The sequence below is a fragment of the Sapajus apella genome, unplaced genomic scaffold (assembly GCF_009761245.1).
Source record: "Sapajus apella isolate SASKATOON/1434 unplaced genomic scaffold, GSC_monkey_1.0 scaffold10, whole genome shotgun sequence".
NCBI lineage: Eukaryota > Metazoa > Chordata > Mammalia > Primates > Cebidae > Sapajus > Sapajus apella.
Genome location: NW_022436950.1, coordinates 43,023,702 through 43,050,445, shown reverse-complemented (window position 1 = coordinate 43,050,445; position 26,744 = coordinate 43,023,702). Strand labels below are relative to the sequence as shown.

General features: G+C 37.4%; 1 protein-coding gene across 3 annotated transcripts in view; it reads right to left on the bottom strand.

Moving 5' to 3' along the window:
- The window catches only part of HECW2 (HECT, C2 and WW domain containing E3 ubiquitin protein ligase 2), a 382,585-nt gene that overhangs the window by 197,634 nt on the left and 158,207 nt on the right, over positions 1-26,744 (bottom strand). The window lies entirely within an intron of this gene.

Below are 26,744 nucleotides of genomic sequence, written 5' to 3'. Positions count from 1 at the left end.
TTTTTTGTAGAGACAGGGTTTTGCCATGTTGCCCAGGCTGGTCTCAAACACCTGGACTTACACAATCTGCCCGCCTCAGCCTCCCAAAGTGCTGGGATTACAGGCATGAGCCACCACACCTGGCTCAAAACACTTTCACAGACATTTGTTTAATTTTCTCTGTTACCTTTTAAAAGGTCTTCATGATCCTTCCTTTCCCCAACAGAGAGAGAGGTGCTAAATGATCTACACCAGGTCATAAGTGTCAGGTGGTGGCAGTGCTGGGACTAAAACCTAAATGGCTGGACTCCTTGCTCAGTGCTCTTCCCACTAAGCCTAAATTAACTAATGAAAACAATATATTGAAATGTGTGTGTGCTGCACTTAGAAGACTATATTAAAGTTATTTGTTCATATGTCTCTTTTCACAGGCTATATGTTCCTATAAAACAAAGTTGATGTTTTATTCATCTATGTATTCCTAGTGCTTAGCATACTGCGTGGTACCTTGTAGGTGTTAAAATGCTTCTTGAATTTAACTGAATACTCATCAGAGCCAAGTCTTCCTCTCAATGCAAAACAGATTGGTTATTCTATCTCAATACTAAACACTTCACTCTGAATATATAAAAACCTTAATGATTCTTCTGAAAAGCCCTAAGTTTCACATTACCCAGCACCATCTGAGTCTTTCACTGACAATGTATGTACCACAAGTTGCAGGAGGTTAGAAGAGCAGTAGGCAGTCCTCTAAATCATTACTCCAATTCACTTTTCCCTTCCTGATATGATCAAAAGGGTGTGCTGAAAATCTGAGATTTATTCAATCTGAAGTCACAGGCTAGAGACATATGCTATATTTTTTTCATGCTCTGAATGTGGAGGAAAAATGAGTTACAATGGTATAATGAAAAAACATTGAATGAGGTATCAAAAATCACAAATTATGAATCCAGTGAAGACTCCAAACAACTACGTGATTCTATGCAGATTTCTGTTGGTCTCTCAGCTTCCTTACCTACAGTATAGGGGTGATGATTATATGTAGGGTCATTCCCAGCTCTAAAATCTGTTACTCTCCAAGTAGTCACGATTTTTATGACACTGTATCCAGTATATCTTATCCCCTTCAGTCTCTAAACTCAAAATAGGTAGAAGACTATCATAATTAGGTTAGGGTACAGTGGTAATAGTTAAACATAAATGAATGAATGAACCAAATGGCTAGATAAATGGGCAATTCTATACCCCTCCCCAAACTTTCTTTCAAGATACAGAGTAGAAGTAGAATTTTTATGAACAGCAAATCTTAAATCCCACAACACAACAGTTTCAAAATGCTTTAGAACCAAAGGAAATATCTCCCTTTAGCATCTAGTATTTTTTATCATATGTTAAATCAAGAAGACTGCTGAATCTTAGGGAGAGATTAGGATCAGGGGAATGCTGGACTTGCTAATCAATGAAACAGGTCCTTCTCTTAATTCCATTATTTTATCTCCCATTGCCATAAGGGGTACACCTACCTCACAAAAGTTTGGTCACTGATATAATTCCAACAATGCCAAAAAGAACAAGCATAGCAGAGAATACAATTGACAATGTGCTGGAGCCTATTGTTAACTTTTTCGGGAAACTTGCAAGCTGGCTGTTAGATGTTGGTAGTTTGAAATTGGCCATGGTGGAAATATTTACACGATGGAAATCTACAAACACTACAAATCAGGATTTTTTGTTTTTGTTTGAAACAGAGATCCAGTTTGTCAACACACTACTGACCATGGCACTTGGCTAGAAAGGCTCTGAGAAAAGCAGATAATGCAACACCAACAGAGAACAAAGAGAAGATTCATAAATCAAGAAACCTGAGTTCTAGTTCTAATATTCCCATTAACCAACCATGAAAACTGGAGCAATTTTCTAAATCTCTGTGTTGTTGACTAAAATGTTAAGAGAAGTTAAACAAATGAACTCAAATATCTCTTTAGGATCTAAAACTTGGGATTTTATGATTCTCTGTCTGGGTCATACCTACGTTGACTCCCAAGATCTTACAGGAAATGCTCCATGAAACAAAAGCTGGGCAGCACCAAGATATTGATCAATCTTCCCATCTTCTGCTAGACCACAGTTTAGTAGTTTTAGTCCGATGCATCTAGCCAATGCACCACACTCAAACTGGACTATAGTTCTAAAGTTCTCAGGATCTTTTAATTTGTCTCAGAAAGCCTCCAGCTGACTCAAGGGTTACCTTTAGGCTTAAGCTAGAGACTCTCAGAGCATTTCTGTCCGTAGTTGTCAAGTGCATGCTACCTCTATCCTGTTGCAGCTGTGAAGTTCCACAAGGAACCCTCTAGGCATAAGGGCAGGAATGAAAAGTGTCATGCTACCAGAAGATTTTTAAAAAGCACATGTCCTAACACCGGAGTTCCAGTCTTGATCATGAGTCACCACCCTGAATCCATTATAAAGTAAGCCCCTTGAAGGGAAAGACTGGGTATTACCCACAATACCTGGCACAAGAATCATAAAAAAATTTGGTAAAGTCAATTCCCTGGTTTGGTAGAGTTTGGGGTTCATTGACCTGATATTGGTATATGGGCAACAAATAACATTTAGTTAAATAAGTGCTCATGACAAGCCAGCACATATTTATCTTATCATGTAGGATGGCAGTGTCATTGTGCAAGGTTCAATCATGAAAAAAAATGGAAATCTTGCTCCTGCTCTGCCAAGTGTTCTCACTCAGGGATGCAGAGATTTGTAAACATGATCATTGTTCCCTAGTCATGAGCTTCAGAAGAAAAATGCACGTAACATATTTTGGGATGAAGTATCTAATTGGTAAATAGCAATGGTACATTTCGACATAATCCTAAAAGTGATGACAAGAATAATATCTAGCAGGATCTATTTGTCAGTGTGTTGGAGCCAGATTTCTAAAAATTCAGTCACAGAGAGCAGAACTTAAAAATAGACAAAGTGGTTTAAACTTAGAATGGATTCCAGAAAATGATCATATGTATCTAATCTAACTCAAAAATACAAATCTTTAAAAGACTAAAGCAAAAAGGGGGGAGTTTTTTAGGTTAGTCTGTTATGTCCAATCAGATCAGTACTTAAACCAGTGAAAACAATTCTTAAAGCTCCCTAAAGAAATAGGATCCATGAAGTCTTGGAAATTTGCTCCAGGACTGAAAGCATTCCCCAAATCAACAAGATTTTAAATCTAAAGACTAGAGGAATATTTCCAGTGTACCATATCACAAAATTCAATTGTACATCGAATAGAAATATAGTCAACAGGACAATGAACCTCAGTTCTCCTTTTAAAATGTTCATTATTCAACACATTTTATTGAACTTGATCCAAACTGGATTCAGACATGGCCAGTCTGTAAGCTCAAGAAGTCCACAGAGCAAAGTAGAAGGCTAACACACTGACAATTGTAAAAACACAGCTTATGGAGCGGTGAAAACAACAGCCCGCCCAGATACATGCAGATTCTGAGATCATAATGCCATTCCAGGCAATGGCTCAGCTGGAAGCAGGAGCTTTTTTTTATTTTTTTTGAGGCAGGTTCTCACTCTGTCACTGAGGCTGGAGTGCAGTGGTATGACCACAGCTTATTACAGCCTTGACTTCTTAGGCTCAAGTGATCCTCTTGCCTCAGTCTCCTGAGTAGCTGGGACTACAGATGATGCATACTACCATCTACAGCTAATTATTCACTTTTAGTTTTGTAGAGACAGGATCTCCCTATGCTGCAAAGGCTGGTTTCGAACTCCTGGCCTACAGCAATCCTCCCACTTCCATTTCCCAAAGTGTTGGGATTACAGATATGAGCCACCACGCCTGGCCTAGCAGCATTTTTTAATTAAGTGCCAGGTTCCAGGGTGACTTCAAACAGTGTTCTTCCTTTTTAGTAGGTACTATCACTTCTAAAAGTAACAATTATTTTCTGATCAGGGAAGTAAAAAAATAAAATAAACCCACAAAGCATTTAAGGTTTTAAAAAGCAATCCTGGTTCAATACAAAGGCCTTGTGCAAAGGGGGATGGCTCTCCACATGAATCAGGTGGCAAAGTTCAGATATTTAGGGCACTGTACATAAAAGGAGACACGCCAGGAAGTGCCCAAGCCCAGGAGATACTGGTACTGAGACAGGGTGGAGCATTGCTGAAATGGAACGAGAGAGAAGAGCCAGTCAACAAGGCCTTCAAGTTCAAGAGGAGGTATTTTTAATTAGAAACTTGGAGTGACTTTGATCAAAATTACATGGGAAGGCTGGGTGTGGTGGCTCATGCCTGTAATCCCAGCACTTTAGGAGGCTGAGGTGGGTGGATCACTTGAGGTCAAGAGCTCCAAGACCAGCCTACCCAACATGGTGAAACCCTGTCTCTACAAAAAATACAAAAACTGGCTGGGCGTGGTGGCTCACACCTTAATTCCAGCACTTTGGGAGGCTAACACTGGCAGAATACGAGGTCAGGATATCACGACCATCCTGGCTAACATAGTCAAACCTTGTCTCTACTAAAAATACAAAAAATGAGCTGGGCCTGGAGGCACATGCCTGTAATCCCAGCTACTCAGGAGGCTGAGGCAGGAGCATCGCTTGAGCCCCAGAGGCGGAGGTTGCAGCAAGCCAAGATCATGCCATGGCAACAGAATAAGACTCCATCTCAAAAAAAAAAAATTTAAAACACCTAGCTGGCACACACCTGTAGTCCCAGCTACTTGGGAGGCTGAAGCAGGAGAATCACTTGAGCCCAGGAAGTAGAGGTTGCAGTGAGCCAAGATTGTGCCACTGCACCCCAGCCTGGGTGACAGAGCAAGACTCTTGTCAAAAAAAAAAAAAATTACACAGGAAGATCCTGTTATTGAGTTTAAAGTTTATTATTTATGTCCCCAGTATTTATGCATAAATCTATTATATTAGTTTGCTAGGGCTGCCATGATAAAGTACCACAAACTGGGTAGGTTAAACAACAGAAAATTATTGTCTTAAAGTTCTCGAGGCTAGAAGTCCAAAATCAATGTGTTGGCAGGGTTGTTTTCTTTCACAAGTGGTGTGGAAGAATCTGTTCTAAGCCTCTTTCCTTGGTGTGCAGGTGACTGTCTTCATGTCCTATGCTGTTTCCCCTTTCCATGGAGCAACAGTCATATTGAATGAAGGCCCACCCTAACGACATCATTTAACTTGCTTACCTCTGTAAAGACCCTGTCTCCAAACAAGATTGATTCTGAGGTACCGGGGTTAGGACTTTATGAATTGGGGGAGGGGGGAGGGGACACAACACCTGGATTTTAGAAGGCACAGCCCTTATTCACAAAGAGTTTATTATCCCATTTTGAGGTCAGAACTTAGTCACAGGACACTTTCAGAACTCCCTTTAGAGAATGTAATCAAATGATAACCTCTCTGTTTTGGCCAGGAAGCCTTTAAAGCAGCTGCTTCAAAATTTCACGCACGCAGTCCCCTTCACAATTACTGCCACAACTCGATGCTACTACTTACTTGATGCTTTTTAATCTGTGCTCTTTTTACTTAAGTGAGTTTACCTCAGTCCATTAATGGAAAACCAGTATCCCTGCCAAAAATAGAAGGCAAATTTAAAACTAAACACATTAGCATTAAATTTTAAAATACTGCCCCTGAATCATCTGAAATCCTTTCGCCCCAGTTCAACATAGCCCTAAAGTCTGGTACATTGGAAGGAGCCCTCTGAATTAGGAAATTATTAGACAACTTTGGTCCAAATTCTGTCACCATCATCTGTGGTGGGTAAGCAACTTAACCTGCTAGCTTCCTCCTCTGGTTCTCACCATCAGGTGGCACAGTTAATCAAGTGGAAAGCTACCCTAAGAATTATATGAAATAGAGCTGGACATGATAGCTCACTCCTATACTCTCAGCACTTTGGGAGGCCCAGCTGGGAGGATCACTTGAAGCCAAAAGTCCAAGACTAGCTTGGACAACATAGAGAGACCCTGTCTCTACAAAAAAATTAAAAAATTAGCCAGGCATGGTGGTGCACTGCCTGCAGTCCCAGCCACTCAGGAAGCTGAACTGGGAGGATCGCTTGAGCACAGGAGTGCAAGGTAACAGTGAGCCTGACTGTGCCACTGCACTCCAGCCTGGGTGATGGAGCAAGACCCTGTCTTTTTTTTTTTTTTTTTTTTTTTTTTTTGAGACAGTCTCACTCCATTGTGTAGGCTGGAGTGCAGTGGCACAATCTTGGCTCACTTCAATCTCCCCATCCTGGGTTCAAGCAATTCTCTGCCTCAGCCTCCTGAGCAGCTGGGATTACAGGCACCCACCACCATGCCCAGTTAATTTTTGTATTTTTAGTAGAGAGACGGGGTTTTGACATGTTGGTCAGGCTAGTCTCGAACTCCTGACCTCAGATGATCCACCCACCTTGGCTTCCCAAAGTGCTGGTATTACAGGCATGAGTCACCACGCCCAGCTGACCCTGTCTCAAAAAATATATTATATATGAAAAAATATGATTAGAAGAGCTCTCTCAATATAAAAGCACTATAAAAATATTATCATACATAAAGTGGACAGCAGATGAAAAACATGAACCCTTACTTCTACCTTCTTTTCCACTCTCTAATTTGGAGCTCTCCCTGTATTCTCTGAGTTTTCTTACAGTTACACTGCCCGCCCACACCAGCATGCACTTCTCTTAGCCTGTCGCTGGTGCTGGTCTCTATAGGAACACCAAAGCTGTTCTTAGTGACAGATGACCTCATTTCCATCACCCTGGGCCTCAAGCCTTAAGGAGTGAGGCAGGTTCTGCCTTTACTGTGTGTTGCTGGTGATCACTACTCTGCAGCTCACCTCTGCACTCAGCTGCACCCCACCAGCACAGTCATCAAAAAGCACTAAGAAGACAGTCCCTGATTTTCTCTTCTTCACCGCTTTTGAGTGCAATGCTTTGCTTTTCCATAAATAGTTCAGAGCCTCATGCCACGTGAATATTTCTTCAAAAGTGGTTATCTCCAGGAGACTCGAGCACAGCTGTCAGTTAACCTGACTTAGAAGCAACAGATTAGGGAAAGGCAACATTTCCCCCAACAGCACCGCTTTTTATCCCACTTTACTCAGCCAGAGGCAGCTCAATTTCACCTCTATATCTGAGACTGAAATCTTACCTGTCCTCCATTCCTGTAACATCTCCATTTCCAACTTGAAAAATCAAGCCAAACAAATCTCAGTATGTGTTAGGATCCTCTCCCCTTTTAGCTTCAAAGATAAAATGTGCTTAGGAGGCAGGGAAGGTGTGATTGAGCTGGTACTGTCATGATCTAGTGCTAACATTCTGAGTGTGGAGTGTCTCTCTTTCTCTCAAAGAGGCCTTCCTGAGTCCTGGAGAGAGATCCCATTTCGGGAGACTCAGGCTTGCAAATTTCCCTGAGATGGTCACTTACAGCTCTCTGCCCTAGACACTGGGCTTCCGAGCACACACTGCCTCTTTCCACCAGGGTCTTCCATCTGGCCTCTGTGGGCCCTGGGTAACATCAGCTCCTGGGGATCCTTTCCAGCAGGAGTAACAATTTCCCCAACACCAGGTCTGCTGTGGGCAAGATCCCCCAAACCTGGTTCACAAGAATCATGTGTTCTTGCCCCAACAACTCAAACAGTGCAGGTTATTGTCAGCGCAGCCCTTCTGACTCTGAGTTCTAGCCACATCCTCTCACCTTGGGAGTCTTCAGGTGTGGGCCGGACACCAGTCCACTGCAGACAGCACTCATGAAGTTCTTAGAGCAGTTCCCTCCATGCCTCTCTCATTTGACTTGAGGTCAAGGTAAGTACCCCTGCTTCTCTTCAGTGTATGTATATGTTTTTGACAAAGATAACAGGTTCCCCAGAACATAGACAATGGCCCCAAAGAAATCCCCTATGAAATCAACAACTCTCTCACCTGGTAGCCAAGTAAGTGTCATGAGAATGATTCTGGACCAGCTCCTTCCCAAGCCCTGCTTGGACAGTCAAGCATCTCACTTTGGACTTTGGGGATGGTTGTCACCTTTCACTTTGGGGCCTCAGCTGAAATTTTTTATCCAAGACAAGTTCCACTTTAACATCCTTGCACCTTAATAACGCTATTAATCTTTGAAATACAATTTCCACCATCAGATTTTCCCATATATCTTTAGTTTTTTTCAACTCAACAATAACTTATGAAAAACAATCAGCTATACTTAGCAATATAGCAAATAGAAATAGAAAAATATACTCTATTCCTTGCACAAATATGTTTAATCATCATCATAATCATCATGATTATCAGAATTGACATTTACTATAATCTTACCAAAGCAAATCCTGTTCCAAGCACTTTAGAAGTATGCAGAGAAATCCTACCAAGTATTTTATTTTTTCCAGTAAGGTTGATATCGTTATCATAGGGGAGTAAGCCACTTGTCCAGTGTCACCCAGGAAGCAAGTGGTAAAGCAGAGATTTAAACACAGATCTACCCAAATTCAGAGTATAGGCACTTGACCACTAGCTACTAGTACATGAGTCGGGAGGTTTATGACAAAGCATAATGGATAGAGCATACGCTTCAAATTCAGGAAAATTTCAACTCCTTGTCCTTGCTAAAAAATATTGGAGATGTAAATTAACTATATGGCCTATTTCTTCAGCCATAAAATGGGGATACTGATAACTGCCTAACGTAGATATTTGTTGCTGTACTCAGCATCCATCTCCCTCCCAATTCTCAGCAGAAGGGCTTGTATCATGCTAGTCCCATCATTAGCTCCAAGTTGGCCCTCATTGGCTTAGAAGATAATTTGCATACTCCATTCTCTGGGCCACAGTTATTGGGGTTGAGAGAGGGCTAGTTTTTGTTTGTTTGTCACTGACAAATCCTGACTGATATACCACCCCATAAGGCTGTTTTAAGGATTAAATAAGACAATTGGCTTAATGCCTGGCAAAAATGAACTTTAAAAATTAAATGTTTGGCAGTGATATGGAACATCAATGAGCCAGAGGATGTTAGACTGAAAAGATTAACTAGGAGGTTCATAACAAACATCCAAACAAAGTGAGAATTGAAAGGATAGTGCCAGGAAACACTGCTAACTTAAAACTTGTATTCCTTGGCAGAGACTGGATGTGCATGTTAAAAGTGCAGTAGGAGTCAAACTCTTGTACAAGGTTTCCAATCCTGAGAGCCTGAAAAATAGCATTTCTACCAACAAAAAACAGGGAAATCAAGACTGGTTTTGCACATCAGTCTGTTTGTTTTAGACAAACTGAGTTTGAGGAGCAGCATATTCACAGAAAAATGATTCTGGAAGCTTTAGACAGAGGTTGGGATTCAATAGGGGTATGCTGGGACACTGGCTCTCTGGAGGAAAAGCCCTGATTTGTAGTGTTTGCGGTTTCCTGTGGCATAAATGCTGTCATCACAGCTGACTTCCTGCTATCAGTGTGCATGCAATGAATGCAGAGCTGTGCTTTCAGTGCATGACGTGCAGAATCGGCTCTCGGGAGCGAGTAAGAGATGGCTCCAGGAACATTTAGTTGGAGATGAAGCTTTCTGCTTAAACTGGCCTCTTAAAAGAAGGAAATCCACAGTGAAGCCTGAAGAATATTTAGAGAATAAGGAAAGAAACAAGTTTCTGTAAAATTAAAAGGATTAGTCAGAAAACTGGCAGATCCAGGACAGTGTCACAGCCAATGAAGAGAAAAGTCTCAAAAAGAAAGGGCAAAAAACAGCATCAAAGGATGTTGGAGGTTGAAGATTGTAAAAACGGTCTAGTAATCTGACTTTTAAGAGTTATTGTTGACTTCCAAGTGCATGGTTTTAGTATACAGTATGGATAGAGGGGTTCTAGTTGTAATTTCTCATAAAAATAATAATTCTCTATTTGTATTTTATTTCTTCATATCTTTTTCTTAATAGAGATACTGAAGAAATTGTGTCGAAATATTTTAGCTCATAGACACTTACATTGGTAACATCGACCTTTAGAAAACAATAAATTACATCAGTTACGGGTTAGAGAAAGATGAAGAGGTTTTAAATTTTATGGCAAAGAAATGTCTGTACTATACACAATCATGTTAGATCATCTCAGTCTCTCTTATGCCTAGAGCTTATATAAGTAAGCACTCAGCCCTATGGATTTAAAATCCGAAGGAAGGTGTGCTGCACTAAAAAGGAAACATAAGAGATAAAAGAATAAAAAGTTTTTCTAATGTATCTGATCATAAAGGTCACCTGAAAAACTGTGGCACCTTTACAAAAACAGTATTGGTGGGGTATTTTAAATGGTGTTATTAAAAACTAGCAAAAAATTATAAATTAAACCTCTATGAGCCTCCATCTAAGAAACTGAAGCATCCTACTCTACTGAATCTTGAAAGATTTGATTCATGTTCAGAGGGAGGCCCAGCAAATGCCCATTTAACATATTTCATTGTAACCTCACAAGCCTGCTGGGTGCAAGAGAGGAGACTGACAAAGGGGACAACAGAAGCAGCATGGGAACAATTCCAAACCCTGCATGTGTTGTGACCCAAGAGAGAACGTGAATATGCAATTCTTCCAAGCATCCCACCAGGTTCCAGGGGATTCTAGTTTTTGATGACAAGGGCTTTGTTATTATTTGTTTGTTTGTTTTCTTATAAAAACAGCCCATAAACACAAGCTAGCTGCTTCTCTGGCACTCAGTCTGAGACAGCAATCTGTTCCAATGCTGGAAGAAAAATCTGCCATTGAATTTGGTGTTAAGTCATACTGCTTTCCTAAGGAGTTTTCACGGGTAATTTTGGCTATACAAAAAATCACCTTCAGGAAGTGACTTTAGCACCGAATTCCTTTTAAGAAGCAACTCCACGATGAAGGAAATTCCTATTAAGCATGTATTTTTCCCTGCTATTTTACTGAGCAACCATGTACACATTACTTAATCCCTCTAAGCCTTCAGCTTCTAATTTGTGAAATGAGACCAGTAGAGTAAATGATCATTAATTTTCTTTCAAAATTTAAAACATTTATGGCTCTAAGTTTTAAAATACACTTCAAAAGATAAATAATATTTTAATGATTCTAAATGATGAAAAATATCATACTTCACTGCTAGCATTTAATTTCCTTTAAAAAGTAATACAGTTTCCTTATATTTGAGTGAAACTCATTTAAAATGTAGAATTCTGGAGGTTCCAAAGACAGCATCACATAATAAGATGCCACTAAGATGACAATGTTGCTACTTGTCCTAGCAGTGTTGCAGTTAGAAAGAATTTACAAGCAATCATCCTGATTATTTTTAATTAAAAAAAAATTTTAGAGACAGGATCTTGCTATGCTGCCCAAGTTGGACTCAAATTTCTGGGCTCAAATGATCCTGCAGCCTCAGCCTCCTGAGTAGCTGGTACTACAGGCAAACAATCCTAATTTTTCAAAAGAATTTTATTAGTTTCATAGCACTCCATTCAGGGAAATGAATCACATGATGGCCCAGAAAACTCCAAGTTACCTTACCTATGCTGACCAGTAACCTTGCTCAAATCAGCAGTTACATCGGGTCATGTGCACAGCACAGTTCACCTTGTTTATCTCCTTGAAATGTCTCAGAAATGACAGGTTTTGGCAGTTAAAGTGAAAATAGAAAAAGTGGTTGTCAAGAAGCCCATAACTAAGAATTTAACCTCTAGATGTTCGCTGAATTCTTATACTTTCCTTTTTATGATGAATTCTTTACAATGTCAGAAATATGCCACAGACTTATACTTCAAGAAAAAAAAACCTACTATTTATTTGGGTGCCTTAAAAAGACACATAGCAAATATTTAGAATTCTGTTAATTTAATGTAAATTTCCAGTTGAAAATTTCAAAATTTTTAGGTTAGTCATTCACTAACACATTTGATTCTATTAGTATACCTTAGTGCTATAAATATAGTCCCCCAAAAAAGCAGTACTTGATTTTATAGAGTGAAAGGATGATCACTGCTTGATCCATTAAATCTCAAAACAGCACTTGCTTGTACTAGAGGTATAATAACTATCTTGCAAATATACTGGTACATATTTCAGAATGTCAAAGATGCTATAGATATTCATCATGCCAAACAAGTTATAACTTTCAGGAAAACATCTACGACTGCTTAGAGCATCAGATGCACATTTTCAGAAACAAGAGAACAAGAAATGACCAAAAAAATGAGAGTATAAAGCAGTAGACACACAGAATTCATTTTTTTATTTAAACATAAAATGCTTTCAATATTGAAGACAGATCCTATAGGTAAGGAAACGGGAAACAAAAGGCTGGTACACTGTAAAATAATTAGGAAAAACCTGCAATGGTGACTCATTAACCATGATCCTGAATATAGAGGATATTTTTTAAACAATTTCAAAAGCCTGACACATAGTAAACTTCTAACGTTGTTAAACAAATGGATGAATAAATACCAAAAATATTCTGTTCAATAAAATAATTAGTTGAAAACTACATAATATGGAATCATCCTCAATAAGAGTATTTACTCATACCATAATTACTCTAGCTTAAAACCTATTTTTGAATGAATGAATTAATCTGCACAGATAATGCAGCACAGAGAGGCTGGGTAAAGTGCTCAGTCTACAACATAAACAAGATGCAGTTAAGAAGTTAGGAGTACAATGGAAAGAAGACACATGGAGAAAGACAAATTATAAATAACAAACTGTGATCAGCACTGAAACAGTGATATGATAAAATACCTAAGGGAGTAGGCAAACAGGCTGAACTCCTTAATTACCTAGAATAGTTAGGTAGCTTTTTTGAATCCTGTCTTAAAAGATACACGGAAGTCAGGAAGTCAGACAGAAAAAGGGATAGGGACAGGAGGTGTTCTCTTCAAGCATATCTGTAAGCCCTTCAGGACAAAAGACTGGCATGTGCACATACAATTTCCACCTCCTGGAATTATCTTTTTTGTGTATGAACACCAAAAATATCTCAATTTCACACTAAGTCCAAATATCATCTTTTTGGTAAAGCCCTTTCTATACCCTTCCCATCTCTGAACCTATCTCAGGCATTAAACTGCCCCTTCTCCATGCTCTTGTGGTCTTTGTAATGTTGTTCTGAACACAGTGCATTATAATCATTTCCTTCCTACTTACATCCCACCCTATTGTGAGCTGATTCATGTTTTATCCCATTGCCTGGTGGCAGCCACATAGTAGGCTCTCAACAAATGTTTGTTGGGGATGTGGGTAGTGGGGTGGCTACCTGGATACTCATGTATTAAAATTACAAATGTTATCTTGTTTCACTTTCAGTGTAATTTTATGAGGTTGGTACATTAAGAAACTGAGGCTCAGAATGGTTCAGTAACTCTTCGAAGTGCCAACTAAGTAGCAGAGCCACATTTGTATCCAGGTCTGTCCTGTACCCCCAACTCCAAAACCATCCTCGGAGCCACTCTATTATTACCCAATGTTAACTTAATGGATCCAACAGACTCTCCCCAGTTCAAGCCTGTTTGTAGGTAAGGCATTATCGTGGTCTGGTAATGATTTAATGAACTATAGTAGATTGAGAAAATATGATAATTTATAGTATCTGACTGTTGCTTTACAAATTTTGATGTAGGAAGAGAAATATCAGGCTTTCTCAATGAATATGTATTTGGAGTTTTGCATTTCATAATTTATATAAAATAAGTACAAAAACTGAAACTATGAAAATGTGAAAGAATCCCTTACCATCACCACTAAATCTGAGTTACAATACTCAGTTTCTACAACTTAAACAGGTTAAAAAATCTGAGTTGCTCAATGTAGTTTCTCTGAAGTCCATATGAAGTGCACTATTGTGAAGCAAGTCTGTATTTATTCAACAATATAATGTCAGCCAGATTGTGGGAAACAATTGACGGAAAAAAACATAATGACTTTGATAGTTATCACAGCTCCACTGTAACTCAAAGATTGCAAGCATAAGGCTGGTCTAAGGCCTTGACTTTACAACTAATGATAAAAATAGCTGGTACTAAATGAAATAAAGAACACATGAGAGTCTTTTAAGGGGAAAACCCACTGGAGAAAATGAAGAGAGGATCTTAGACATATCTGACACCTTTCATCATAACCTACATTAATCAGGGGGAAAAAAAAACATATTCTTTGGTTTGATAAACCAACAAGGATTTGAAGTTAAATTGTAAACTTCATCTGTGAGCTTCCATTTTTTTTATAATGCAACTTTTTATGTATGTATGTGTTTTATAAGAAAATCAAGCCCAGTGTACTCTGGTGCTGCTGATTCAGGTAAGTCAGGTTTTTTTTTTTTTTCATCTTTAAATTGTTTACTTACCCAATAGATTATTGTTTTCAGCCATTATTTTATCGAGGTTTGTTACATAGAATATGTCTATGAAAAAACACAACAATAATAATAATAATGACTAATGGAGAAGAAGGGGTTTAAAACAGGATGGAATTAAATGTTGTCAACAACGAAAGAGAAGATGGGGAACAAAGTGATTGGAATGAAAAGATCCTAAGATTTTTGTATGGTTTGAGGCACTTAAATATCCTGATTCATTATATGCTAACTCAATTACACATGTCAAAAAATAAAAGAATAGCCATTAACAGAATAGACTAGAATGTTTAAATTCCAAGCAAATAGGCTTAGGAAGAATATGAGAGGTGGAAGATAACTTAACATTTCCACTGAAGGCATAAAAATAGGGTGAAAAAACTAAGAAAAACCATGATATACAGAAAATAAATAAGATGTTCAAATAAGTCCAAATATATAAAAAGTAAAAGCAGATGTAAAAACCTCTACATGTACCAATTTTAAAAGATGCTCACTCAGATTAGATTTAAAAAATAATAAAGCTTTACACGATTTACAGCAGATAAATCTGAAGCATGACAAAGAATGGGTGAAAGCAAATTGATGGGAAAAGATACACTAAGCAAAAACCAGCCAAAAGGAAGTTGACATAACAACTGATAACAGACAAAACAGACTTTAAGAAATATATCAGGATAAAATAATGGCATTATAAGTAACTTTATAGGTGTGCCCCTATTTAATGCTTAAGAAAATATAAAACCTACTTATAACAAACATGATAAAATTAGTATGTGTGGTAAACAATTATTTTTTGGGTTAGTAATGGTTGCAACCAGAACCTAATGTGAATGCTACCTTAACTCCATCACAAAATATTTACAATTATTTAACGTTTATTAATTATGGCTCTATGATCTCCTATAAGGAAAAGAGACATAAATAATCATGTGGGACAATAAAAATACAACAAAGGTAATGTTTCTACAATCATCTCAATCTATGAACAGAAGAATGCCTGTATGAAGTATGACTTGCAACCAATATGTTAAGGCATAAAATACGCTAAAGCTTCTTTGGCTACACCAACCTATGCAATTTTTGAAACCTACCTAATGTCCAGGGGAGTCTTTCATAAGCGTTTTGAACATGTGGACTCCTCTGTGGACCAAATCTTCAACATGCATATTAAAAGGAAGATTCATGATTGTCTGAGACACAAAGGTGATTCTGTGAATTCAGATTCCACTGAATGCTATTTTTCATCCATACTGGTCATGCACTGTCCTTGGTACTGCCCAGGATATGCCTGCTCACTCAGTCTCTGAACACCTTGCAAAGTGTATTCCAAAGTATGAAACTTTCTAACCTCTAGAATCTATTCTTGCAGTGACCATGCAAGGATGTCTCAGGCTTTCAAACAGACTGCAGGACCAGACACATTGTTAGCAAGACATTCTACTATGGCAGAGACACTGATTGCTCACTGAATACCCAAAGGCTTCTGTGCATTTCCCAGTCCCTTTGCAGTTAGGCAGAATTTTGCTAACAATGCTGAACAATGAGCTGTGAGCTGAAGTGAAGTGTGTTGCTTTGATGTCCAAGCATTTAAAAGCTAGTGTAAGAGTTTCCAGCTCTCTCTTCCCGACACTTGCCCAAAGAGGTCATGTGCTCCCGATGGCATGATGATAAAATGGTTGAGCCCTTAATAATCCAATATGGAAAAAATAAAGAAGGTGATGAGCCTGAGTCCATAAGTGACAGTATGAATCAAGCCCCCTGCCAACCCACGCTAGACATGCAGCATTAGCAATAAACAATCCTTTGTTCTGTTAAGCCCTGAGGATTCAGGGTTAGTTAATTATTGCAGCATAATCTGACCAGGTGACAAGAATTTAGAGTTAAGTTGTTCCAAAAAACAATTTCATGTTCAAAGCTCTTATTTTGTAAGCGCATTTAAAAATTTTAAAGATATTACCTAAAAACAACTTTTATTTGGCAGGAATCATGATAAATTATCAAAAGAACTTAGGATCAGGTACTCTTAACTGTATTTGATAGCTATTCTGAAGAAATGTATTTGATAACTAATAACATTAATTATTTGTTCCATTTGATTGAATTTCAGATTAAATTACAGATTTCCCATCACCTTTGTAAGGCATGTTGATTTAGAACCTACATCACATTCAAATTAAAATACTACATTATTTAACATTCACATTTTAAGTGCTTATATAATTTCTAAAGCTCTCCTTCAAGAAATGAATTTTGTTTTCCTTAAATAGAAGTGTCCCATGGTGTCACTTTAAACTGGAAATCCCTTCTTGGGAATTCATTCAGTGGGTAAGTTTGTGCTGCAGCTTCAGACTACCAGTAAAATGATTTTATTATTATTAATAATTACCAAAACATTAATGATAGTTTATAATCATCATAACCTTACAATCTGCCCAAGCACCTTGCCGAGCACTTAATATGCAATATCTCACTTAATTCTCATAATACTGGTGGTTTCTTAAGCCTTTTTCTAAAGATGGAGAAATTGAAGTTAGAAAGTTAAATAATCTGCCCATGGTTATTCAGCTATCCATTCATTGAGTTTACTAGTGTGTCTAACTGTACCGCCTGTGATCTCAATGACATAACTTCAGAGCTTCTCAAAGTGTGCTGCTGTGATGGTCCTGGGTAGTTCATTGACAAAATTAATGCATGTCAGAAAGAAATATACCTAACAATGCAAACCTTTCTCTAACACTACTGCTTAGAACATTGTTAGGGTAGAGAGTTTGTTTGGTTTTAATCAAATGAGTTATTTCACTTCACATAATACCTCCAGGTTCATCTATGTTGTCACAAATGAGAAGGTTTCCTTCTTTTTCAATGAATGCACAGTATTCCTAGAGAGAGATATATATAGATATAGATATATAGGTATATATACACAATACATTTTCCTTATCTATTCATCCATTGATGGACACTTAAGTTGACTGCCTATCTTGGCTATTGTAAATAGTGCTGCAATAAACATGGGAGTCCAGTTCTCTCTTTTGTATGCTGACTTCACTTCCTTTGGATATGTATACCCATAAGTGGGACTGCTGGGTCATATAGTATTTATATTTTTAATTTTTTGAGGAATCTACATAGAAAACTCTTTTATGATGCTTTGCTTTATTGCACTTCACAGACAATGTGTTTCTGTTACAAACAGAAAGTGTGTGGCAACCCCACATTGAGCAAGTCTATTGGTGCCATTTTTTTCCAACAGCATATGCTCACTTCATATCTCTGTGTCACATTTTGGTATTTCCTGAAGTATTTTTTTCATTATTATTAAGACTGTTGTGATGATCTCTGATCAGTGTTCTTTTGATGTTATTATTGTAATTGTTTTGAGGCACCATGAACTGTGCCCATGTAGGACTGTAAACCTAATCAATGATTATTGTGTGTGTTCTGACTGCTCCACTGACCCAACAATCCTCTTTCTCTTTCTTCTCAGCCTTCCCATATCCTGAGACAAAAAAAAATTGAAATTAGGCCAATTAATAACCCTACAATGGCCTCTAAGTGTTTAAATTAAAGGAAGAGTCACACATCTATCACTTTAAAAAAAAACAAAAGTTAAAAGTGATTAAGGTCAGTGAGGAAGGCATCTGAAAAGTTGAGACAGGCCAAAAGCTAGGCCTCTTGCTTCAAACAGTTAGCCAAGTTGTAAAAGCAAAGGAAACGTTCTTGAAGGAAATTTAAAGTGCTTCTCCAGTGTACATACAAATGATAAGAAAGTGAAACTGCCTTATTATTGATATGGAGAAAATTACAGGGGTCTGGAGAGAAGATCAAAGTAGTCACAATATTCTCTTAAACCAAGTCTAATCCAGAGCAAGACCCTAGTCCTATTCAATTCTATGAAGGCTGAGAGATAAGGAAATGGCAGAGGTAAAGTTGGAAACTAGGAAAGGTTGATTCACAAGGTTTAAGGAAAGAAGCCATCTCTATAGCATAAAAGTACAAAGTAAAACAGCAAGTATTGATGTAGAAGTTGCAGTAAGTAATCCAGATCTAGCTAATATCATTGATTAAGGTGGCTACACTCAACAGCAGATTTTTAATGTGCAAAACAGCCTTCTGTAGGAAGAAGACGCCATCTAGGACTTCCATAGCTAGAGGAGATGTCAATGTCTGGCTTTAAAGCTTAAAGGACACACCGACTCTTGTTAGGGGCTAATGCAGCTGGTGAGTTTAAGTTGAGGCTATACTCAATTACCATTCCAGAAATCCTAGAGCCCTTAAGAATTATACTAAATCCACTCTGTTGGCACTCTAGAAATGGAACAACAAAGCCTAAACGACAGCACATCTGTTTACAGCATCATTTACTGAATATTTTAAGGCCACTAATGAGACCTACTGCTTGGGAAAAAAAGACTGCAACCAGTCACCTAAAAGGTTTGATGAAGATTTACAAGGCATTTAATGTTGTTTTCATGCCTGCTAACACAACGCTCATTCTGCAGCCCATGGGTCAAGGAGTAATTTTGAATTTCAAGTCTTACTTCTAAGCAATACATTTCTTAAGGTTACAGCTACCATAGATAGTAATTTCTCTGATGAATCTGGGCAACGTAAATTTAAAACCTTCGGGAAGGGATTCACCATTCTAGATGCCATTCACAATTCATGGGGTAGAATAAAATATTACCATTAATAGGAGTCTGGAAGAAGTTGACTCCAACCCTCATGGATGCCTCTGAAGGGTTCAAGACTTCCATGATGGAAGTCACACTGTAAATGTGGTAGAAATAGCAAGAGAACTCGAATTAGAACTGGTGCCTGAAGATGTGACTGAGTTGCTCCAATCTTATGATAAAACTTGAATAGATATGGAGTTCCTTCTTATGGGTGAGTAAAGAAAGTGGTTTTCTGAGATGGAATCTACTCCTGATGATGAAGTTGTAAATATTGTTGAAATGACAACAACAACAAAAAGTTTAGAATATTCCATAAAATGAGTTGAGAAAGTAGTGGCAGGGCTTGAAAACATTGACTCCAAATTTGAAAAAAGTTCTACTGTGGGTAAAATGCTATCAAATAGCATTCATGCTACAGAAAAATCTTTCGTGAAAGGAAGTCTGTCAATGTAGCAAACTTCACTGCTGTCTTATTTTAAGAAATTGTGTGGCTACCCCAACCTGATCAGTCAGCGGCCATCAATATGGAGGCAAGACACTCCACCAACAAAAAGATGATGACTTACTGAGGGATCAGATGATCATTAGCATTTTTTAATGATAAAGAATTTTTAAATTAAGGTATGTATATCGGGTTATTTTAGGGTCATAGTGCTTTGCACACTTAATATTTAGACTACAGTTTAGTGTACATACAACTTTTACATGCACTGAGAAACCAAAAAACTTTGTGTGACTGGCTTTAATGTGCTATTCACTTTATTGTGGGGATCCAGAACCGAAACCACACTATCTCTGAGTTATACCTTCACTGTTTTCCGTAATGGCTGTACTAATTTACATTCCCATGAACAGTGTGTAAGGGTTCCCTTTTCTCCAAATATCACCAACACTTGTTATCTTCTATCTTTTTGATAACAGCCATTCTAATAGGTGTGAGGTGATATCTCATTGTGGTTTTGACTTGCATTTCCATGGTGATTACTGATGCTGAGATTTTTTTTCATATACTGTTGGTCATTTGCTTGTCTTCTTTTAAGAAGTGTCTATTCTGCTCCTTTGTCAATCTGATGGTTTAAAGAAAAGTATTAAAACTACAGCCAATCATCTATAAAACTGCAAAAAATCAAGAAGGTGGTGAGCAAGTAATAAAAGATTGGGAAATACCAGACTACAATGCTAAGCACAGGAAAGAAAAATGAAGGCTTGGGACATAGGACACTGAAGTTCCAGCCTTGACTTTTTCCCCAACAAGCTGTATGGTATCATCATTCTAGATCTTAGTTATTTATTTGTAAAACATAAGCTTAAACTTTGGGATCTTAAAGCTCTAAGATACATGATCATAATGCCTTGGCTTACTATTGCAATCTTACTTTATTCTCCAAATGTGAAGAAACATGAAAAATGTCATAATATATTACCATGATACTTTTTAAAGACTAATGCCTAAAGAAAGATTTATTTTTCTGAATCACATGCATATGTTTTCCCTCCAGATTAGCAGGTCATCTGGAGTGAGTTGTACAGTTCAAAACATTCTTCACAATGAGCCAAACAAAAACAAAACTCACATTTCTAGAGGGGAAGAAAATGTTAGCCAAGAGAAACACAATCAAAATACAGTCAAAATACAGTTGTTCTGCCATTCATTTTTGAAGACATAATCAATGCATGGACACTGAGAGGTCTACTTAAAGTGTTTCATTCCAGAGAAATGCTGGCAAATTGTTACCAGTCCATGGCAACATAGGAAGCTTGAGCCAGAATCTGAAATACTTGCATCAAGAAACTTTGGTTTAGATGAATTTTTTTTTCATAGCAACATTTTCTCAATGAAGTAATCAGTATATTGATTTACATTCTGGAGAGAGTACCTTACCTGGTCACAGATCAGTAGCAGTTTGCAGACCAGTACTTTGAACAACTACTGGTATATAGCATAGTATACACTTTTACATTTTCATTATGCAAAATAAATAAATATCTTAATGTGCACTTTCCTAGTTCTGTTAAATACCTGAAGTTGCCTACAAATGAGAAATGGCACACGAAGCATTTTGGAGTGTTTGTCTTTTTTCTGAACAGCCAGAAAAATAAGCACAGGTCCAAAGGTGAAGGGGAATTAGATAGCGAGCCTGAAACAAATTTAGTATGATCTACCTCCTCTTCAAACTGTTTCCATTCGATTCTTCATGGAAAGCTGTTTGTACTGGATGACCTAAGTGTCTTTGAGTAAGATAAGCATTTGGTTCTTTTTATTTGATGCACTTAGGAGGAGGCAATAAGTAACACTGTTAAATTTGTGAGGAATCAATTCTAATTTTGGAGACCAACAATAAATTATAAGCCTAGTGATTTCTGCAAACCATCTGCAAGGCATTAATTATTGCAATTTGGAGATTTGGGGTTATAGCTTCATTGTGATCATTTCTAGAAATCTCAGGGTGTATATGAGGCTTTCTGGAGGAAGGAAATATAATTAGCACATGTTTTGAGAACTGTGTTCACACCCAAAGTCTCCTCAAATGATGCTTTGATATTTTCAACTTTTTTCTTTATTTCCAATAGGGCTTATTTGCTGCCTCAAAATGCCTAAAGAAAGATTTATTTTTCTGAATCACATGCATATGTTTTCCCTCCAGATTAGCAGGTCATCTGGAGTGAGTTGTACAGTTCAAAACATTCTTCACAATGAGCCAAACAAAAACAAAACTCACATTTCTAGAGGGGAAGAAAATGTTAGCCAAGAGAAACACAATCAAAATGCAGAGTGTGCCAACAAGCCACACCTCGTCAGCTCAATGTTCCACTAAATTCCTTCTCCTTTGGGACTTATTTCTACAGAGACCATCTCTCTGTTCCATAACTAAAACTAGAAGTTGCTAGGAAACAGTCTGGCTTCTAAGGACACAACTGAACGGGAGAGGCTGCTTCCTACCAAGAGGTATAGAAATCTGAAGCTATTTCTGCCATACATGCTAATGTTATGAAACCTAGATTCTCAGCACATCTATTTCACAGAGCCCATGAGAGAATTTACAATGCATGTTCCTGTTTAGCCACAACAGTATTAAATTAATGACTTAACCTGAATCTCAAAAATCTTTTCCCATTCCAGCATGATGTTTCCTCTTTTCTTTCAATTCCTCTCTAAATGTATCATTTTACCTACTTTCATTTAATAGTGTCCAAAAAATTGTTTTGCATGTTTTCATGTTACTAATTATTCATTTGAAAAATTGTTCCCAACACATTATTGGTCCTAATAAAGCACTGAAAATTTCCACATGGCTTGGAGTTACTGTGTTCAGAATTTTTGCATCAAAATTTTTGTTACTTCTTTTCAAAACAACCTGGTGGTTTTTACAGATATCAAAATAGTCCTCAACACTCTCCATGAAGTAGTAACTACCCAAGCAGCCCACTCATTCTTTATCTTGCCTTTAACAGCAGTTGTTACCCCTTTCCCTTTCTTATATTGCTGGCTGTGTTAGTGGTTCAGTTAGGAGCAACTGCAGGTACAAGAAAGCCTGCTGGTGACTTAAACAAAGAGAAGAACTTTTTTTTTTTTTTTCCTGCATATAACATGAACTTCAGAGTGCCAGTCCAAGATCTTTCTATTTTCTGCTCTACCAGCCTTTGCTCTTTATTCTCTTGATTAATACCTCATGATTGCTACATGGATGCAGCAGTTCAAGACATCACTTGTTTTCACCAGAGTTCCAAGTACAAGAGAAGAGGAAGTTTAAAGGACTCTTCCTTCATGAAACTCTGGCTTTTCATTGGAAAGCAAAGTTCACCCAAAGTTTTCCAATTAGATCTCATGGAAGAGAACTGAGTCACATGTCTACCTCTAGCCTACTCAATGGTTGGATTAACATACAAGTTTAGACCTTTGCTGAGCCCAGGAAAGTCCTGCCTGCCCTAAGATTAAGGACTTACTGCTTACCCCACTAATCCCATTTGGGTTCTGACTACAGAGGGAAGAGGGCAGGAAATGGCCCCTTGAGGGGTCTGGGATGCCAGGTCCTCACCCCTCTTTCCTGCTAAGGATATAAATCTATTAGAAAACACAGTAAGAAGTGACAACATGGATATAATCAATCAATTTTATTCAGAGCTCTTTGGAAATATCTAGAGGGGAAAATTGAGGCCTATTATCTCCCAACCTAAATCAAATTATGGACGAATTTCTGCTTCAGGCCTTAATGAAGTAATTAGCACCAGAACAGCCTTCCTAATGTACGTAACTATAAAATTAGAAGGAAGTAGAAGTGGTTTTTAGGCATTGGAAAACAGATGGGATTAGACTATAATCTCAGAGAAAAGAGAAACTTATGAGGCGACTCTCTGATCACCCAGATCTCAGATGGAAGACAATTTCCTGAGTGTAGAGCAAGAAGTTAGAGTCCACGGCACTTCTGCTGAACTTGGATACAGAGATCAGAGTCTAGGTCAACTAAAGTACTAGAATCTCCAGGCCAAAGCACTGAAAAGAAAAGCGCTCTAGAGGGTTAAGGGCCAGAAATCCACAAGGTGGATCCCCTACAAATCTTTGGCCAAGGTCCAGGCTGCACATGCTCAGAAAGAAATGACCAAGGCTTTACAGAGAGCAGCTTTTCACGGCTGAGAGGACAACAGAGTGACCAGAGGTTAAGCAGTGCTGGTGAGCACTGGAAGCTACAGGCCCCAAGCCACAGTGAATAGATCTGGCTAGCAGTCCAGGCATCCAGCTAAGATACCAGAAATGCTACTGCTTAGGAATAAGCACAGTGTACTAGAATAAGGTCTATCATACACTTATTTTACCACAGCCCAAAAGCAAGACCTAACAAAATCCATAGGGGAGATCAAATTCAGAGGCTGAGTTCCACCAAGTTAGAAATACTAGGAAAATACATTGGCCTTTCCACAGATCCAATCTAACAGAGTATAAAAATCAAACCTATACAGGTTTAAAGAAATAAATCTTCCTATTAGGAAAAAAACCAACACACTGTTATTCCACAGAGAATTTCTACCACATAGAATCCTCAATATCCAGTGTAAAATCAAAATTTGCTAGATACACAAATAAACCAAAAAAATAAGAACCATGGTCAATGAAAAAAAATAGTCAATAGAAAGTTATCCTGAGATGTCCTAGATGTTGAAATTAGAAGACAGAGACTTTAAAGCAGCTATATTCAATTCGGTTTGAGGAACTGAACAAAAATATTATATGAATGAGTTAACACACAAGGAATCTCATAAGAGAAATGAAAACTAGAAGAGAAATGCATATTCTAGAAATGAAAAGTCAAATAACTTAAAGTTTAAAAATCTTAAAGCAGCTATATTCAATTCAGTTTGAGGAACTGAACAAAAATATTATATGAATGAGTTAACACACAAGGAATCTCATAAGAGAAATGAAAACTAGAAAAAAAGAAATGCATATTCTAGAAATGAAAAGTCAAGTAACTTAAAGTTTAAAAATCCAGTGGATGGGATTCACAACAGAATGAAGACAAGAAAAAAAAGGACAAAGTTAGTGAACTTGAAGATAGATAAATAGAAATTATCAAATTTGAATATCAGAGAGCAAATATGTTGAAGGGAAATGGACCAGAGCCTCGAAGCCTTGTAGAACAACATGAAGTGATTCTAACACACATAACTGACATCTCAGAAAAAGGAGAATAAAATAAAACTAGAAAAAAACATTTGAAGAAATAATGGCCAACATTTGTCCAAATTTCATCAAAAACATTACCTTATGAAGCTCAGGGACTATCAACAAGAATAAATAAAAAGAAAACCACACCTAGGTATATCGTAGACAAACTACTGGAAATGAAGATAAAGAGAAAAATCTTGAAAGCAGCCAAAGGAGGGGGAAAATATGCATAACATACAGGGGGGACAAAGACACAATGATGATTTAGACAAGAAAGACACAGAAGCTTCTTGAAATAAACTGAAGAAGAGTTATAACTTTTCAAAAGGGACTTATTTCCTAATTCTGCTTTCCTAGTTATAGCCTTGGATTAATTCCAGACTTAGAACTCTGACCTATACCTCTTCCTCTAGGAAGCAAAATATAACAACATCAAGATTTTGTGGTTTTGGTCACTTGGAGATAAGATTCATTGTGGTTGGAATCCCTTAGTTCCTTCCTGATTAAATTTAGATGGAGAATATAATAAGTGTGTGTATGGGGTGGGGGTAGAAACTGAAAGACAGGCAGGAAAAAAAGTATAAACTAATGTGATTAAAGTAGTCAATTTTTTAAGTGATTCTAGCATCTTACAGGTTAAGTTATTCATACAAAATAAATCATCTTATATGAGAAAGTAAAATTATTTCCCAAATAAATATCATAAAAGGATTTTAAAAAAACAACTTGCTATTTGTAGTCTTATATTGTCTTATATTAAGATAAAATAAAATCTAAAATGGGAAAAAATGAGAAAAGTCTAAAGAGAAGTTACACAAAGTCCAAAGAGTGAAACTGTATTCAAATCAAAAGTTACTAGAGTCCCATCAAAACTGTAAGAATTTTTTTGTGAACATAATGATACAAATGTAATTTTTAAATTATGTATCTTCCTCAATTTGATTATATTTTTAAACACACCTAGGGAAAATGCTGTGAAGACTTTTACCCCATTTTGGTTACCGTAAGAAAAAAAAAGAGAGGTAATAATTAATTAAAGTTTTGCCCATTTTAGATTTTTTTTGTTTTCCAGCATCACTAACCATTAAGAGTTTTATAAGTGAATACAAACCAAATGTTTTTATTTCATCAATATAAAATTCTTTATCCCAGAGAAAAATAAATCTCAGTGGGTTTAACATTCTAACAAAATTTCAGCAAGAGTATTGTTTTGCCCCAAACAGGGCTTCTCAACAGTTGCGCTATCGGCATTTGGGGCTAGATCATTCTTTGTGGAGAGAGGCTGGATGTTTTACAGCATCCTGGCCTCATATCCCCCCAACCCAGTTATGACAACCAAAAATGTCTCCAGACTTTGCCAAATGCCCTCTAGGGGGCAAAATCTTCCCTGGCTAAGAAGCACTGCCATAAACAGATGGTTTTTTTTTTTTCTTCCCTCTAATTTATTCATTTAAAAAAAGAGGGGATGCTTGGCTTACAACTTACATTGAAAGCAACAATGTCTTCCTAATAGCTGATGCTAAATTTTGGAGAGAATTTTCTTCATTCAGTGAAAAAGTTCTCCAACTTTGGAGAATATTAGATTTTATTATTGGGTTGGATTTCAATTTTCTTTCTGTTTAGTTGGTAAGTTCGATTTTTGCTTTCCAATGTGGTAGACTTCATACTTTCTGGGATGTTTCATTCATTGCTCACTCACCTAAGAACAGCAAACGTAAATCAGCTAAACAGAGCTGGACTGTTTTTATTAAAACAAATAGCAATTATTTCTAAGTCATTTGTCAGGAAAACAAGCCACCTCCCTTCCCTAATTGATCCGGGACAGATTCATGAAATTAAAAAATAAAAAGACATTTTAGATTGCAAGTAGTTCTTAACAAAACTCAAATTTTAGAAAATACAGAGCTTTTAAAATATGTCATCTAAACCTAGACGTCTCTTTCATCAGTTTAAAAATGTCAGTAAATGTTAGTAGATATCTCTTTCTAAAATGGGACTGCTGATCAAGAGAAATGTGACGTTTTATTGGTGCAATTACTTTTGTACCAGTAGAAAATACTGTAA